The sequence below is a fragment of the Eptatretus burgeri genome, chromosome 7 (genome assembly GCF_056783735.1).
Source record: "Eptatretus burgeri isolate ZD-2024b chromosome 7, Ebu_testis_v1, whole genome shotgun sequence".
NCBI classification, from domain to species: domain Eukaryota; kingdom Metazoa; phylum Chordata; class Myxini; order Myxiniformes; family Myxinidae; genus Eptatretus; species Eptatretus burgeri.
The window spans coordinates 82,398,228-82,416,065 of NC_140967.1; positions in this window are offsets into that span (position 1 = coordinate 82,398,228).

Below are 17,838 nucleotides of genomic sequence, written 5' to 3' on the forward strand. Positions count from 1 at the left end.
AGCTCCGAAATGTGTCAAACCGGATGGGTGACTGAGACAGTTTCTGTCCCCGGAGCATGGCAGGGCATGGCGAGGCCCGCCCGCTGTGGCCCAATTGAGGAGCGGGATTCGGGTCACAGTGCGTCGCTTTTGGGTCATGACCCCACCCTTCGCCCGGGGCTTATAAAAGAGGGAGCGCGGAGTCGTTCCTTCCTCTTCTCTGCTCCTCTTTGCTCTTCCTTGCCTGCTCTTTCTTGTCTCCCATTCACTGGCTCTTCACTTGCTGCTGGTGTGCGATTACGAGGACGTGCTTCTTCTTGAAGGCCTTGACTGGGGCGACTGTCGAGACTCCCGGCCTGGCTGTTAATGTTTCGCCACCCCTGTGCAACCAGAAAGACTAGTGCAGAGCGCATGTTACCATGAGCCCCGGCAAAGTGACTAAGCTGGAGATAAAGCGCCACATCTTGAGGTGGGAACGCTCAGGCGGAGAGTCCCATGGAGGTAAACACTTCACAAACAGACCTATACATGGCTAGGTTAAGGATCTTTCGCCTCATGCATCTTCTCTCTCTCTCTCTCTCTCTCTCTCTCTCTCTCTCTCTCTCTCTCTCTCTCTCTCTCTCTCTCTCTCTCTCTCTCTCTCTCTCTCTCTCTCTCTCCCTCTCTCTCTCTCTCTCCACCCCTCTATCCTGTCTATGAGCACGACATGCACATATCCTCTATGCACAAAAGAGCATCATTACTGAATCGCAATCCCATTTTCCTATGGCACGACACCGCACGCCTCGTATTGCATTACACCACACTCCCCACTCCCACACCATAGACACCACCAGTATTCCTCGCTCCGACCTCTCCTTCAGCGTAGTGGGTTGCGTTGGACCGTCGACCATACCAGGTATTTGGAGGCCGCTTATCCTCATCTGCTCTCCTTCTCTCTGGGCTCTATCTAATCTTCATTGTGTGTGTGTGTGTGTGTGTGTGTGTGTGTGTGTGTGTGTGTGTGTGTGTATTTGATGGTGCCTGTCCTTAATCAAGTGAAGATTGTAGAAATTATAACGGGATAAGACTTCTGTGTCTGCTTATGTAAGATTGCTTGCCTTTTGCCGCACCCCACAAATTCATTGTTTTCCCTGCTGTACAGACAAATAAACCCAATTCACTGTGCCACATACCTTTCCTCGCCATTGTAAATACTACTTTGTACAGAAATGTTCCCAGCTCGATTTTGTCTTTTCCTTCATTGTTCAGCATGGTTCACACTCCAATCTAGCCGGGACATTATGCTTGGCTTGGCAGTCCCGCTCGGCTGCATCTGATCTGGTAAGGTGATCTGGTTTGAGCAAGTGCGTACCGAGGGCATGTCCCGCGGTAATTAAATCACGTGACCTTGAGGTAAACGGTATCAGATAGAGAGAGAGGACCCTGAGTCATGTGGTTAAGTTATTGGCGTTCACGGTCGATTAGCGACCCACCACATCACAAAGTTATTCGTATGTGACGGCCTGTGATTCTGAAGCGTCTGGGGGGAACCCGAGGTCGCTCACCCCTCATGGTTTTCCTCGCCTCTACCCCCAGGAAGGCGGGGCTTCTGCCTGCTTTGCTTGCTTCTGACGTCACACCCATCAATCATCAGCCTCGGGGGCGTGACTTCACCCTCCCTCACCCTTGGAGGCGGGGCTTCTGCCTGCTTGGCACGTTTGCTTGTTTCTTATCTTTCTTTTGGTTATAAAGACATCGGAAAAAGTCACGGGGGGCAATTACATACTGGGGGAATTTATTCTTGCTCCATAGCTAATTAACACCACACCACCCCTCATGTGGTAACATGCAACACTTAAGCTCACAGTTTCCCCACTGAATCACATCAAAATGCCTTCGACACGTCGACGGACCAAACGACTCTATTCAATGCATGCTAAATTCCCGATTAAATTCCGACATCTACCCCCACAACCGTAACAATATGTTCCACCATGACCTAGCCCCTGTATGTGTGTGTGTATAAATCTAATATATAATTTGAAGTTTTTGTTTGTTTGTTTGTTTGTCTGCATGTGCTAATCTCATAAATGCTGAAAGATAGAAGAAAACCTCTGACACAAAAAATGTCGGGACGGGCCCCGGGAAGGTTATAGGCGAGGTGACGAGGCCCCTCAGCCGGGGGGAAGGGGGAGGGGTGGGGGGTGGGTGTGGTGTCCCACCTCACCAACCCCCTGAGGCTATGACTGCCATGGCCCAATAGGGAACTGACAACTGATACTGGGCTCGCATCAGACCTATTTACATAAGATTAAATCCATTTAAAAAGAACCCGGGCAACGCCGGGCGCATTCATCGAGTATGTATATATATATATATATATATATATGTATATGTATAAATGTATATGTATTTATATATACGTATATGTATATGTATATATATATATATATATATATATATATATATATATATATATATATATATCTTCTTAATCTTCTTTCGGCTGCTCCCGTTAGGGGTCGCCACAGCGGATCATCCATATGATCCGCATAGTGATTTGGCACATGTTTTACGCCGGATGCCCTTCCTGACGCAACCCTGGTCGCCTCTTATGACACAGGGATATGGTACACCTATTTTAACCGGGGTATACACCGGCCCAGTACACTGGTACTCATTTCGCCTACCTCGGAAGGATGACAGGCTGAGTCAACCTCCTGGTGTATTAATTCAGTGGCCCAACGGGGCTTGAACTCAGGAGTTTTTGGATCCCAAGCTACTGCCCTAACCACTGCGCCAACACACCAGGCTATATATGTATATATATATATATATATATATACATATATATATATATATATATATATATATATATATATATATATGTATGTATATATATATATATATATATATATATATATATATATATATATATATATATATATGTATATGTATATACATGTATATATCTTCTTCTTCTTTCGGCTGCTCCCGTTAGGGGTCGCCACAGCGGATCATCCATATGATCCGCATAGTGATTTGGCACATGTTTTACGCCGGATGCCCTTCCTGACACAACCCTGGTCGCCTCTTACGACACACAGGGATATATACATGTATATATATATATATATATATATATATATATATATATATATATATATGTATATCTACATATATGTGTATATATATATGTATGTATATGTATATCTATATATATATGGGTATATATATGTATATATATGTAGATCTATATATATATATGGGTATATATATGTATATGTATGTATATGTATATATATATATATATATATGAGTATGTATATGTATGTATATGTATATATATATATATATATATATATATATATATATATATATATATATATATATATATATATATATATATATATATATATATATATATATATATATATATATATATATATATATATATATATATATATATATATATATATATATATATATATGTGTATATATATATATATATATATATATATATGTGTATATATATATATATATATATATATATATATATATATATATATGTGTATATATATATATATATATATATATATATATATATATGTATGTATATGTATGTATATGTATATATGTATATATGTATATATGTATATATATATATATGTGTATGTAGATATATGTATATGTATACATGTATATGTATATATATATGTATATGTATATATGTATATATATATATATATATATATATATATATATATGTATATATATGTATATGTATATATATATATTGTTGTGGTTACCAAATTCGCAAACCACCATTCAGGTCCCTTAGGTGAGATATCTCCGTAAGTATATGTGTAGTTAGGCCCAAACCCGTTGTCTAGAGGGAATAAATGTCATTCATGCGTGCTGCGACTCTTCAGGATAGCCGTTTTTCTTTTACTATCTTTATTTTGGACCAACCGCCATTGTTACCACCACCAACCACAACATCAACCACCCACTGCGGCGCCGCTTCACATCACACCTCGCAACCATCGCATCGCCACCGTTCTTGCGCCGCTTGTGGGTACCGGTGTTGGACTCGTGCAGGGCGCGCGCCGAACAGCGTGTACAAAACCACGGATTTTCCGCTCCAAAAACGGATCAAAAACGACACACGCCCACTTTTGTGCCGTCCAATCGGTGAGCGAGGGGCGATTTGGCCCCGCCTCCAGGGCGTTGGAGGGCGGTCGCTATATGCAAATTTATGGATCAAAAAGCATTCACGCCCACTTTTTCTCGGGCCAATGGGGAGCGAGGTGAAAGGTCGAAGGCAGGGGGTCAAAGATGAGAGAGCGAAGCCACGGAGCTTATATAAGTGGCTGCGTTCGTCAGTCCAGTCAGTTAAGACTTCGCAGTCGGTGGAGTTGGGAAGAAGAAGCAAGAAGGAGTTGGTCGTCGTCGTCGTCGTGTGCGTTGGAGTCGGAGCGAAGAGGACGGAGCTGTGGAGAGGCGGCGAGGGCAGACGAGGGGGTGCTCGCGTCGTGCCGGGAGCTGCACACCAGGGAGGCCGACGGCGCGACCTGGTCGAGGTAGAGACGCTCGTCGCGGGACTCGAGGCAGAGTAAAAATCCTCCTTTCCCCCGAGCATCAGAAACCCCCTCCTGTTTCCCCCCGCGCTGAGATAGTGCGACCAAGGGGGCCCCCTTCCCACCCCCTACCAGACACTGTCCGCGAGGCCCGCGGAGTTGAGGCACCATCGCCGCTCCGCGTCTCATCACCAGACGGGTAGGCCCGACCCGGTCTCGGCCTCAGGCCCGCCTCATCCTTGAGGGATCTCTTTTCTTTTGTTTTTGGGTGTGTGTTGTCGGCGCAGTCTGTGAAGTAAAATTGTATAAGTGTTGCCGTGTGCTCGCGTAGTCGGTATTAGATCTGCATTGTCGCATTTGCTTTTTGTGTAAAATTGCATTGTTTCTTCTTCTTTTCTATGTGCTTTTGGTGGAATTGAATATGTGTGCTTTCCGTTCATCGCGAATAAATGTGCTTTATGTTGAACTGTTTTTCCCGCTTCGCTTCGTCATTTCTTTCATTGAATCCTCATCTTGCTTCACGTAAAGGGTTGGTAGTGGGCTGAATACGCCCGATAATTAATCGAACCGTCGAGGCCGACGATAACACCGCTCGGTTATCCCGATAGTACGGAACGGGTCGCTTAAGTGGCCCGTGTCCGAAGTCGACCTGCGGCGAGGTGCGATCGCCCGGTCTACCCTCCGTGTGGGTACTTAGGTAGGTCGAATTTGGCGAGCAACCCTATCCCACGCGGGGGCCGATTGGCTCGATCGCGGTGAGACCGAAAGGTCCACCCGTGACTGGTTCCCGGCGTTAGTCCGAGAGGGTCACGACTGGATTGTCCGTCCGGTGGGCGACGTGCCGCGATTCGAGTTACGTGGCCGTCAGCACGCCGTCGGGCGCGAATCCGTAACAATATATATATATATATATATATATATATATATATATATATATATATATATATATATGTGTATATGTATATATATATATATATATATATATATATATATGTATATGTATATATATATGTGTATGTATATATATATATATATGTGTGTATATATATATATATGTATGTGTATATATATGTATGTGTATATATATATATATATATATATATATATATATATATATTGTTGCGGATTCGCGCCCGCCGGCGTGCGAACGGCCACGTAACTCGAATCGCGGCACGTCGCCCACCGGACGGACAATCCCGTCGTGACCCTCTCGGACTAACGCCGGGAACTAGTCACGGGTGGGCCTTTCGGCCTCACCACGATCATGCCAATCGGCCCCCCGCGTGGGATAGGGTTGCTCGCCAAATTCGACCTACCTAAGTACCCACACGGAGGGTAGACCGGGCGATCGCACCTTGCCCCAGGTCGACTTCGGACACGGGCCACTTTAAACGACCCGTTCCGTACTATCGGGATAACCGAGCGGTGTTATCGTCAACCTGGACGGTTCGATTAATTATCGGGCGTTTTAGCCCACGACCAACCCTTTACGTGAAGTAAGATGGAGATTCAATAAAGGAAAAGACGAAGCGAAACGGGAAAACAGTTCAACATAAAGCACATTTATTTCGCGATGAACGGAAAGCACACATATACAATTACACCAAAAGCAAATGTAAAAGAAGAAGAAACACACAATAATACACAAAAAGCAAATGTAAAAGCAAAACACAATGCAGATATACCACCGACTACCGAGCACACGGCAACACTTATACAGTTTTACTTCACAGACGGCGCCGACAACACATATACTCAAAGCAAAAGAAAAGGACCACCCTCAAGGATGATAGGGGCAGACGGGCCTGGGGCCGAGACCGCGTCGGGCCTACCCGTCTGATGATGAGCCGCAAGATGGCGGTGGCGCCCCGACTCTGCGGGCCTCGCGGACAGTGTCTGGTAGGGGGTGGGAACGGGGCCCCCTTCTCGCACTATCTCAGCGCGGGGGGGGAAACAGGAGGGGGTTGTTGATGCTCGGGGGGGGGGTGGATATCTCCCTGTCTCGGGTCCCGCGACGAGCGTCTCCACCACGACCTCGGTCGCGCCGCCGGCCTCTCCCTCCGCAGCTCCCCGACTCCGACACGAGCACCCCCTCGACCGTCTTCGCCGCCGCCACCTCTCCACAGCTCCGTCCAACCGCCCTCTCCGTCTCCTCTCTTGACTCATCCCAACTCTTCACTGGCTCCAAACTCTTCACTCTCTCCCCTCCGTACTCTCACTGCTTTGACTGACGAACGCAGCCCCTTATATACCCCGTGGCCTCACTCCTTCACCTTCGACCCTTTACCTCCGACCCTTCACCTCTAACTGGCTCCCCATTGGACCGAGGAAAAGTGGGCGTGAATGCTTTTTGATCCATGAATTTGCATATAGCGATATTACTCCAACGCACCTGGAGGCGGGGCCAAATCGCCCCACGCTCGCCGATAGGACGGAACAGAAGTGGGCGTGAGTCGTTTTTGATCCGTTTTCTTCGGAAAGGCCGGCGCTTTTGCACCCCTGCTCGGTGCGCGCCCTGCACGAGTCCAGTATCGGTGCCCACAAGCGGCGTGGGAATGACGGTGATGCGATGGTTGCGAGGGCGAGTTGTGACGGTAAAGGTCGTGGCTGTTGTTGTGAAGCGGCGTTGCGGTTGGTGGTTGTTGTGTGATGGCTGTTGAGACGTGGTTGGTGGTGGTAGTAATGGCAGCTGGTCCAAAATAAAGATAGTAAAAGAAAAACGGCTATCTAGAAGGGTCGCAGCCCGCATGAACGACATTTATTCCCTCTAAACAACGGGTTTGGGCCTAACTACACATATACTTACAGAGATATCTCACCTAAGGGACCTGAATGGTGGTTTGCGAATTTCGTCAACCACAACAATATATATATATATATATATATATATATATATATATATATATATATATATATATTGGTCGTCGAATATATATATATATATATATATATATATATATATATATATATATATATATATATATATATATATATATATATATATATATATATATATATATATATATATATATATATATATATATATATATATATATATATATATATATATATATATATATATATATATATATATATATATATATATATATATATATATATATATATATATATATATATATATATATATATATATATATATATATATATATATATATATATATATATATATATATATATATATATATGTATATATATATATATGTATATATATATATATATATATATGTATATATATATATATATATATATATATATATATATATATATATATATATATATATATATATATATATATATATATATATATATATATATATATATATATATATATATATATATATATATATATATATATATATATATATATATATATATACATACACACGGTCGAAAAATTGGTCGCTCTCACCACCGACCCCCATCCCGCAACAATATATATATATATATATATATATATATATATATATATATATATATGTATATATATATATGTAGATATACATATATATATGTATATGTATATGTATATGTATATATATATATATGTATATATATATAAATATATATATATACATATACATGAATAGATATGTAAATATATATATATATATATATATATATATATATATATATATATATATATATATAATATATATATATATATATATATATATATATACATATACATGTATAGATATGTAAATATATATATATATATATATATATATATATATATATATATATATATATATATATATATATATATATATATATATATATATATATATATATATATATTGTTGCGGATTTCGCGCCCGCCGGCGTGCTGACGGCCACGTAACTCGAATCGCGGCACGTCGCCCACCGGACGGACAATCCAGTCGTGACCCTCTCGGACTAACGCCGGGAACCAGTCACGGGTGGACCTTTCGGTCTCACCGCGATCGAGCCAATCAGCCCCGGCGTGGGATAGGGTTGCTCGCCAAATTCGACCTACCTAAGTACCCACGCGGAGGGTAGACCGGGCGATCGCACCTCGCCGCAGGTCGACTTCGGACACGGGCCACTTAAGCGACCCGTTCCGTACTATCAGAATAACCGAGCGGTGTTATCGTCGACCTCGACGGTTCGATTAATTATCGGGCGTATTCAGCCCACTACCAACCCTTTACGTGAAGCAAGATGAGGATTCAATGGGAGAAATGACGAAGCGAAGCGGGAAACAGTTCAACACAAAGCACATTTATTCGCGGCACACGGGAAGCACACATATACAATTCCACCAAAAGCACACAGAAAAAACACAATTCCATTTACACAAAAAGCAAATATAAAAGCGAAAACACAATGCAGAGCTAATACCGACTACCGAGCACACGGCAACACTTATACAATTTTACTTCACAGACGGCGCCGACAACACATACCCAAAACCAAGGAAAAGAAATACCCTCAAGGATGAGGCGGGCCTGAGGCCGAGACCGGGTCGCGCCTACCCGTCTGGTGATGAGACGCGGAGCGGCGATGGCGCCCCAACTCCGCGGGCCTCGCGGACAGTGTCTGGCAGGGGGTGGGAAAGGGGCCCCCTTGGTCGCACTATCTCAGCGCGGGGGGAAACAGGAGGGGGATGCTGATGCTCGGGGTATAGAGGATCTTTATTATGTGCGACGAGCGTCTCCACCTCGGCCAGGTCGCGCTGTCGGCCTCCCTCGGGTGCAGCTTCCTGCACGACGCGAGCACCCCCTCGTCTGGTGTCGCCGCCTTTCCACAGCTCCGTCCCCTCCGTTCCGCACACGACGAGCAGCTCCACCGCCCGCGAAGTCTTGACCCTCTGCTTCCGACTCTCCTACTCTCCGCCTCTCCGCCTCGGGACTCTCCGACTCTGGACTCTTCTTTGGACTCTCCCCTTCTCTCTGACTGACGAACACGGTCCTTTTATCCCCCCGTAGCTTCGCCTTTGACCCCCTCCCTTTGACCTTTCACCTCGCTCCCCATTGGCCCGAGAAAAAGTGGGCGTGAAGGCTTTTTGATCCACAAATTTGCATATATCGATCGTCCTGGAGGCGGGGCCAAATCGCCCCTCGCTCACCGATTGGACGGCAAAAAGTGGGCGTGTGTCGTTTTTGATCCGTTTTTGAAGCAGAAAATCCGTGATTTTGTACACGCTGTTCGACGCGCGCCCTGCACGAGTCCAACACCGGTACCCACAGCGGGGCAAGAACGGTGGCGATGCGACGGCTGCGAGGTGTGACGTGAAGGTCGTGGCGGTTGTGGTGAAGCGGTGGTTGTGGTTGTAATCATGGCGGTTGGTCCAAAATAAAGATAGTAAAAGAAAAACGGCTATCCTGAAGAGTCGCAGCACGCATAAATGACATGTATTCCCACTAGACAACGGGTTCGGGCCTAACTACACATGTACTTACCGAGATACCTCACCTAAGGGACCTGAATGGTGGTTTGCGAATTTGGTAACCACAACAATATATATATATATATATATATATATATATATATATATATATATAAATATATGCATACATATACATACGTACTCCCCATACATACATATACACATGCACAGATATATATATATATATATATATATATATATATATATATATATATATATATATATATATATATATATATATATATATATATATATATATATATATATATATATATATATATATAGAGCCTGGTGTTGGCGCAGTGGTTCGGGCAGCGGCTTGGGATCCAAAAGGTCCTGAGTTCAAGCCCCGTTGGGCCACTGAATTAATACACCAGGGGGTTGACTCAGCCTGTCATCCTTCCGAGGTCGGCGAAGTGAGTACCATTGTACTGGGCCAGTGTATATCCCGGTTAAAATAGGTGTACCATATCCCTGTGTCGTAAGAGGCGACCAGGGTTGCGTCAGGAAGGGCATCCGGCGTAAAACGTGAGCCAAATCACTATGCGGATCATACGGATGATCCGCTGTGGCGACCCCCAACGGGAGCAGCCGAAAGAAGAAGAAGAAGAAGAAGAAGAAGAAGAAGAAGATATATATATATATATATATATATATATATATATATGTATGTATGTATATATATATATATATATATATATATATATATATATATATATATATATATATATATATATATATATATATATATATATATATATATATATATACCCACAATATGGGAAGCCTTTCTTCATTGCTTTCTGTCGCTTCTTTGGCAAGAGAAGCATGGGAGGAGTCGATTTATCCATATAATCCCAGCCACCTGGGTTAATTGATTAGGTGAGAGCTGATTGGTTATTCCCTCCATTCACAGGTGAGAGATGTGGGTGGGTCTCCGTTTTTCATATATATATATATATATATATATATATATATATATATATATATATATATATATATATATATATATATATATATATATATAGTTACGGCTGTGTAAATTCGCAAACCACCATTCAGATCCCGTAGGTGAGATATCTCTTAAGTACATGTGTAGTTAGCCCAAATCCGTTGTCTAGAGGGAATTTATGTGATTCATTCGGGTTGCGACGCTTTGAGATAGCCGTTTTTCTGTTCTTGCTTTATTTTGAACCAACCACGTCTCAACCATTACCCTCACAACAACCACCACCATCTTCGCCACTACCCCCGCTGATGAACGCCATCCTCCACGATCCAAATTAGGACGGTTTCCGCATTAGAAACTGTCGAACGAAAGGAGGGAAAGAAGAAGGCACGATGGCGCGTGGATTTTTCCCGCCTGTTTTTCCCGTCTGACTTCCCCGTGCTTTGGAGTGGCAGAAGAGCGATGCAGGTCAAAGGTCAAACGTGAGAAAAGGTGGGGGCTTCTTTTTGGGGGAATAACGCTCTGGCTCCAAGCCAAAAACTGACTCCCTCGACCCCCGGACGGAGCGGGGTGGAGGGAAAGTGTGAGGGCATGCCCCCTTCGAGAAGCTTCTCCAAGAAGCTCGAGGGGAGGCAGAGCCGAAAACGGGGGCGGAGTGAAGGGTGGAGCCCCAGGCTATTAAAGTCGGACACGGGCGGATCGCTAGGGTTTTGTTGGTGCTCTGGCTCTCTTCGTCCTCTTCATGTCTTCCGGCTCGCTCGTCCTCTTCTCTTCGTGGTGGCCGCTAGCCTGATTTTCTGTGGGGCGGTCCCGAGACCCCGCTGGCGGGACGGAGCGTCTCCCATTCCCCACACCGCGACCTCGAGCAACAACGTTTCCCACCCTCCCCCCCTTCTATCCGCGCTGGGATAGCGCCGGAAACTTCGTCCGTGGCGTCGAGCGGCCAACACGTGCCCGCTTGAGGCACGCCAGAGAGGACTCGCCTACCACGCCAGGGCACGGAGTCGCGGCCAGGCGCGACCACGTCGACGGACGTTGGAGAGGGACTCGATGGCCCAAAGGGAAGTGACCATTTCTTTTCGGGGTTTTTTGTATGGATCTTGTGGCGCCGTGTCTTGTAAAGTAGAACTGTTTAAGTGTTTCCGTGTGTGGGTCTTATTCGGTTGTAGCTCTGCATTGTTGCTTTTGTTTTAATTGCTATATGTGCATTTTGACTGTTTGGCTGTATATGTGTGCTCTCCGTGTGTCGTGTAAATAAAGTGCTTGCATGTTGAACTGTGCCTGTTTCACTTCGTCTCCTGCCTTTTAATTGACCCTCCATCCTGTTTCACGTAAAGGGTTCGGAGTGGGCTTAATACGCCTGATAATTAATCGGAACCGTCGAGGCTGACTATAACACCGCTCGGTTATCACTGTAGCACGGAACGGACCGCTTAAGCGGTTCGTGTCCGGAGTCGGCCTGTGGCGTGGTACGATCGCCCGGTCGACCATCCGCGCAGGTACTTGGGTAGATCGAATTTGGCGAGCAACCCTATCCTGCGCGGGTGGGCAATTGGCACGGTCGTGGTGTGGTTAAACCCCCACCCGTGACTAGCTCCTGGCGTTGTTCCAAGAGGGTCACGACAGAATTGTCCGTTCCGGTGGGCGAGGCGGCCGCCATTTGAGTCGAGCGGGTGCGAATTTGCAACTATATATGCATGAGTCTGATTAAGCCTGGTGTTGGCGCAGTGGTTAGGGCAGTGGATTGGGATCCAAGAGGTCCTGAGTTCAAGCCCCGTTGAGCCACTGAATTAATACACCAGGGGTTGACTCAGCCTATCATCCTTCCGAGGTCGGCAAAATGAGTACCAGTATACTGGGCCGGTGTATACCCCGGTTAAAATAGGTGTACCATATCCCTGTGTCGTAAGAGGCGACCAGGGTTGCATCAGGAAGGGCATCCGGCATAAAACATGTGCCAAATCACTATGCGGATCATACGGATGATCCGCTGTGGCGACCCCTAACGGGAGCAGCCGAAAGCAGAAGAAGAATATGCATGAGTCTGATTGTTTATTTGTTTGTTCCTTCTGTATTTCCATTCCCGGAGGATACCTGAAATTTGCTGTAATGCATTATTTTCACACCCAGAAGGTCAGCATCACAATAAAAGCATAAATTTCATAATCAAGTCGATATGTATAAAAACAATGAAATAAAGGCACTTTTGGTGATCGAGCATCATATGTCGGCCTCTCCCCTCAGTTGGGAAGGTTGTATAGCCTCTCCCCTCAGCTTCCACTGCACTTATGAGTTTGAAGGTCCACAAAGGTTCCTCAATCCACATGGGATTACATCGAATCTCATGAATGGTCGTATGGTCCCCTATGACTTCAAACAAGGAAATGAGGAGGCTATTTGGCCCATCATTGCCATTTAGTCTCCTCAGTTTATTTTTGTCAACGATCTTCAAGTCAAAGTTACAACGAGAAGAGCACTCGGTGGAGCGCATACCTCCGCCACATAATGCCTGATCCACGAGAACATATTGGGCCCAATACATTTTTGAAATCTCATTCTTCATATCGTTTTTGGCTCTATCACTCAATGGTGAACAATCATTTAAAATTACGAGATCCGGATTCGGATCTTCACCGAAACTGAATAAATTATTTCTTGTCCCACACACACACAAAATGTCCACTAAGTTTCGTCCGAATCGGTCCTCAACTTTTTGAGACATTGGGCTATACATCGTTTTTGGCCTTTTCTCTCAATGATGAAGAATCGCTTAAAAATTCTAGTAGGATGAAACGGAGCTGCATTTTCACTAAATTATCAGCTTGGCCTTGTCACATTCCCAACCTGTCCACAAAATTTCATCCAGATCCGTCCACGACTTTTTAAGATATCCTGCACACAGACCAACAAACAAACAAACAAACAAACAAACAGACAAACAAACAACAAGAAGACGTCGTGCAGAGCACAATACTTGCAAAATCCATAAAACAAATTTGACCTCAAAAATAATTGGTGGTTGAGTTCAATGACCAAATATGCAACTCCTCTTCAAATTTCAAGTGAATCAGATGAAAAGTGACAATTTTACAAATTCGGCCTATGCTGACCTTTTGACCGATGTGGACCTTAAAAACAATTGGCTGGTTGAAATCGGTCAACTGAAATATAAATCCTCTTCAAATTTCAAGTGAATCGGATGAAAATTAACTTTTAGAAATGTCACCTCTTGTTGACCTTTGGCCGATGTTAACCTTTTCACCTTTTGACCTCAAAAACAATACACTTCTTCTTTATGACAAACTCTACCATGTGGTGAAGTTTCGTTCAGATCGTTTTAAAATTGTGATCTGGAGGCAAGAAACAGACATACAGACACACTAACAGACAAACAGACAAACGGTCAGAATAACAAAATCGATGAACCAATATACTTGAAAAATCTTCGATTTTGCAAGTAACAAACAGATAAACAAACGGACAGACAGGGGTGAAAACATAACCCCCTTCACCTTCGGTGGCGGAGGTATAAAGACCGACAGCAGGAGAAACGGCGTACATGCCATGCGTCTCTTTGATCCCTACTGATTCAAACATTCCTTTCATGTTTCGTCGCCTCCAATTTCCAATAACGCTGAGTTTCTCTCTGTTAATGAATAAAGTACAAGAACAAAGCATGCAACTTGCCGGTCTGGACCTCCACATACGCTACTTCACACTTTGCCAGTCCATTGTTCGATGTTGATACATTGTTATTTTTTCATATAAAAAAAATAACAATGTATACACACCATGGCAACACCTGCAACATTGTCTACCCCCAAATTCCTGACATAAATACACCAAGGAAACGCTTCAGAAATATTTTATATACTTTACATGTATTTATGACTTTTCATGTTTCTGACTTCATCTTAGCTGGCAAACAACATTCCTGATGTTTTACTATCTAAGAAAAATAGCCCAAGTTGTAAAAATTTAATACCCGTGGCATTATCGATCTCGTCCGGTGTACGTAATTTCTTCTTGTTTTCAAAAGCCAGGGTCAGGGAATTAGTCGCGTTGGAAACGTGGGAATGGGTTTTGCTTCGGTATCTTTCGCGCCCCCGCGCCTCACCCAATGAAAGGACCAATTTCACAACCAGATGCGGCCCATTGTGCAGACGCTGCGATAACCTTTCAATCCGAGGCACTATCTGGAAATTCCGCAGGAATGGGCACACGCGAGGTGGGAGTGGGATACTTGTGGAGCATGGATACTCATGGGGTGGGGTTTCTACTGTGCGTCTTGTGTATGAGTCTTGCTCTGTTTCTCCGTCCCAATAAGCCATCCGTCCGTTTCTTTCCTTCACCATTCAGGTGGATTGAGGTCAAATTTTCACTTGCTGATGACAGAGTGAAATACAGCTTCAATGTTTGCACATCCATCACTAGAGGCATGATGAACAATTCCAGAAGGGGTGCCACCAAATAGTGGCATGTGGAAGCATACCGTGTTTCCCAGAAGGGGACCTGGGATAAAATTGACTTTTTAAGTGACAAATTCTTCGAGAAAACCTTTGCATTTTTTCGAAAAGCCTCTTTCAACCTCTACTGCATTTTATTATGCATGAAAATATTGTTCATTTGTTAACAGTTTCACAAGAATGCCATTTAAGTGCCTTACTCGTGGCACCAGGAGGCACAATGTTTCCGAAAGGGGGACCTAAGGTCAAAATTTGGACAATTATGATAATTTGCTCTACCAAAACTAAAAATCATTTCAAAAAGCTTTTACTAGGAAATATTGGTTTTGAAAGTGTAAATAGATATGGGTCCTTACCTTGGTATTCGCAGATGCCTCTCTCAAAGTAACTAATCCCTTTATTATATTTTCAATGGTAAATCATTGGACTGGAATTATTGCATTATTTGCGGAAAAGGTGGCAGTGATTTGAAATGTCCACACGGACAGCCGACAAGGGAAAGGACTTGAAGTTTACACGTTGATCTTAGAAGCAGTAGAACGGTTCTCTTATCTAGAAACTCTGCTAGTAGATATGGATTAAAAAAAAAGGAAATATTTTTTGAAAAGAGGTCAAAATTGCTCATTCAAAAATCTTGAATGTTTAGGAACAGCTCAAGAGAAAACGGGAGTGTGGTGTTGAAGGTGGTGTGCAGATGAAATCAAAATGCCAGTCAATGAGTCCCTCTCACCAGGAATCCTGCATTTTCTGCATACAAGCAACAGGTCAACTGCACAAATGTTCGATTATAGAGCTGAATCATGACCTCAGAAGGGTGGCAAGTGTGATCGAAGATGCTTCATTATTAGCAAGGATTTATGGTGGGGATCTTAAAGTGATTGAAGCAAAATACCATCGAAACTAACTCCATGCAGAATGTAACTGATATGGAAAACAATGTGGAGGATTGCAAATATATCTTCAAGCTTTCTGAATTACCTGGCCTATACGAGGGGCGTCTTCCAGACCTTGGAGTTGAAAAAACTATCAACAAAACTAGATTGAAGATTCAGTTGTTTCTACAATTTCAAGACCACTGCCAAGTGGTCTGGAGGAAAGAATGACCTGCTTGCTTTCAAGAAAGGGATACTGGTACTACTCAAGGAGGTCATGGAATCGTGGGATAGTGGCTGAAGCTATTTCTCTAAATCACGGGTGGCTGAAGCTCTCTCGATGGCCAAACTGGCAAAGGTGGTAAGAAAATAAATCTGAGTGGCCATCGTTTTCTTTCAGAGGCAGCTTTCCAGCTATCTCTCAGATATATTCCATGCCCACAAGTCTTAAAACCCTTCTTTCAATAATGTTAAATGGGACAAACATGCAGTATCAGGATGCAACAGAATGACACATTCATCTCAAAATTACCCAACTTGTTATTTTGTACACAACATCAAGGCACATGGAAGAGCTGGAACATAAAACTGATCAGGATGCAACAGAACAAAAGGAATAGTAGAAATAGAGAGAAACCAACAGCAGGACCGAGGCAGAAAATAGACAGAGACTGACAAATAAGGGATGCAGGAAAGAATGAAGGGGAATGCAAAGGATGAAAGGACATGATGGATACAGAAGCAAATTTCAGTTACAAGCATAAAGACTCAGAAACATCAGCCACTTGTCAATCGAAAGACAGAGAACCACTTCTGCCAATCTATCTCGGTCTAAAGGTGCACACGTTCACAAGAGGTAAGGAGATAGTGAAGACTCTGTATGACCTTGGTATGAGTGTGAGCTATGACTGCATGATCATGGAGCTCAAGAGTTAACTGGCAAGTGTAGCCTGCAAGAGGGTCGCAGAAGAAGGCTTGGTCTGTGCTGCATATCTCAGAAAGGGACTGTTTCCTGTGGGAGTTCTGGACAACATTGACCATAACCCATCATCAACTACTGCTCAGGGTTTCATCCATGGTATTGGTTCCAATTTCCATCCTGTCATCATACAACCTGATCAGTGTTCCAGAAAATACACCCTCTTGACAGTTATATTGCTGTCCCTACCGTTGCTTGTAAAACGACAGAGTTTTGTGTGCCACTAGCCATCCTCACTGAAATTATATGCCAGCTGGAAGAAACCAAACTAGAAAGTTCAGTTGGGCAGAAAGAGCCCTTCTGCTCCTGGCAAAGGAACTACGCCAGAAAGAAGTTCACATCTCATGGGCTGCATTTCATTCAGTGGAGCCACCAAAGACCGTGATCCTCCTGCTCTGATTGCTTTGTTACCTCTGTTCCGTGAGACAGTGTCAACTATTGCCATGATCAAGAAGCATGGCATGGATGTTCAAAGACAGATTACCAACTATCTCAATCCTGGTCAGATACCTCCGACCTTTGATGAACCACTATTTCTGCTTACCAAGTTCATCCATTGGCAAGGGTTTAAGATGCATGGGGAGGACCAATATGTGGTGA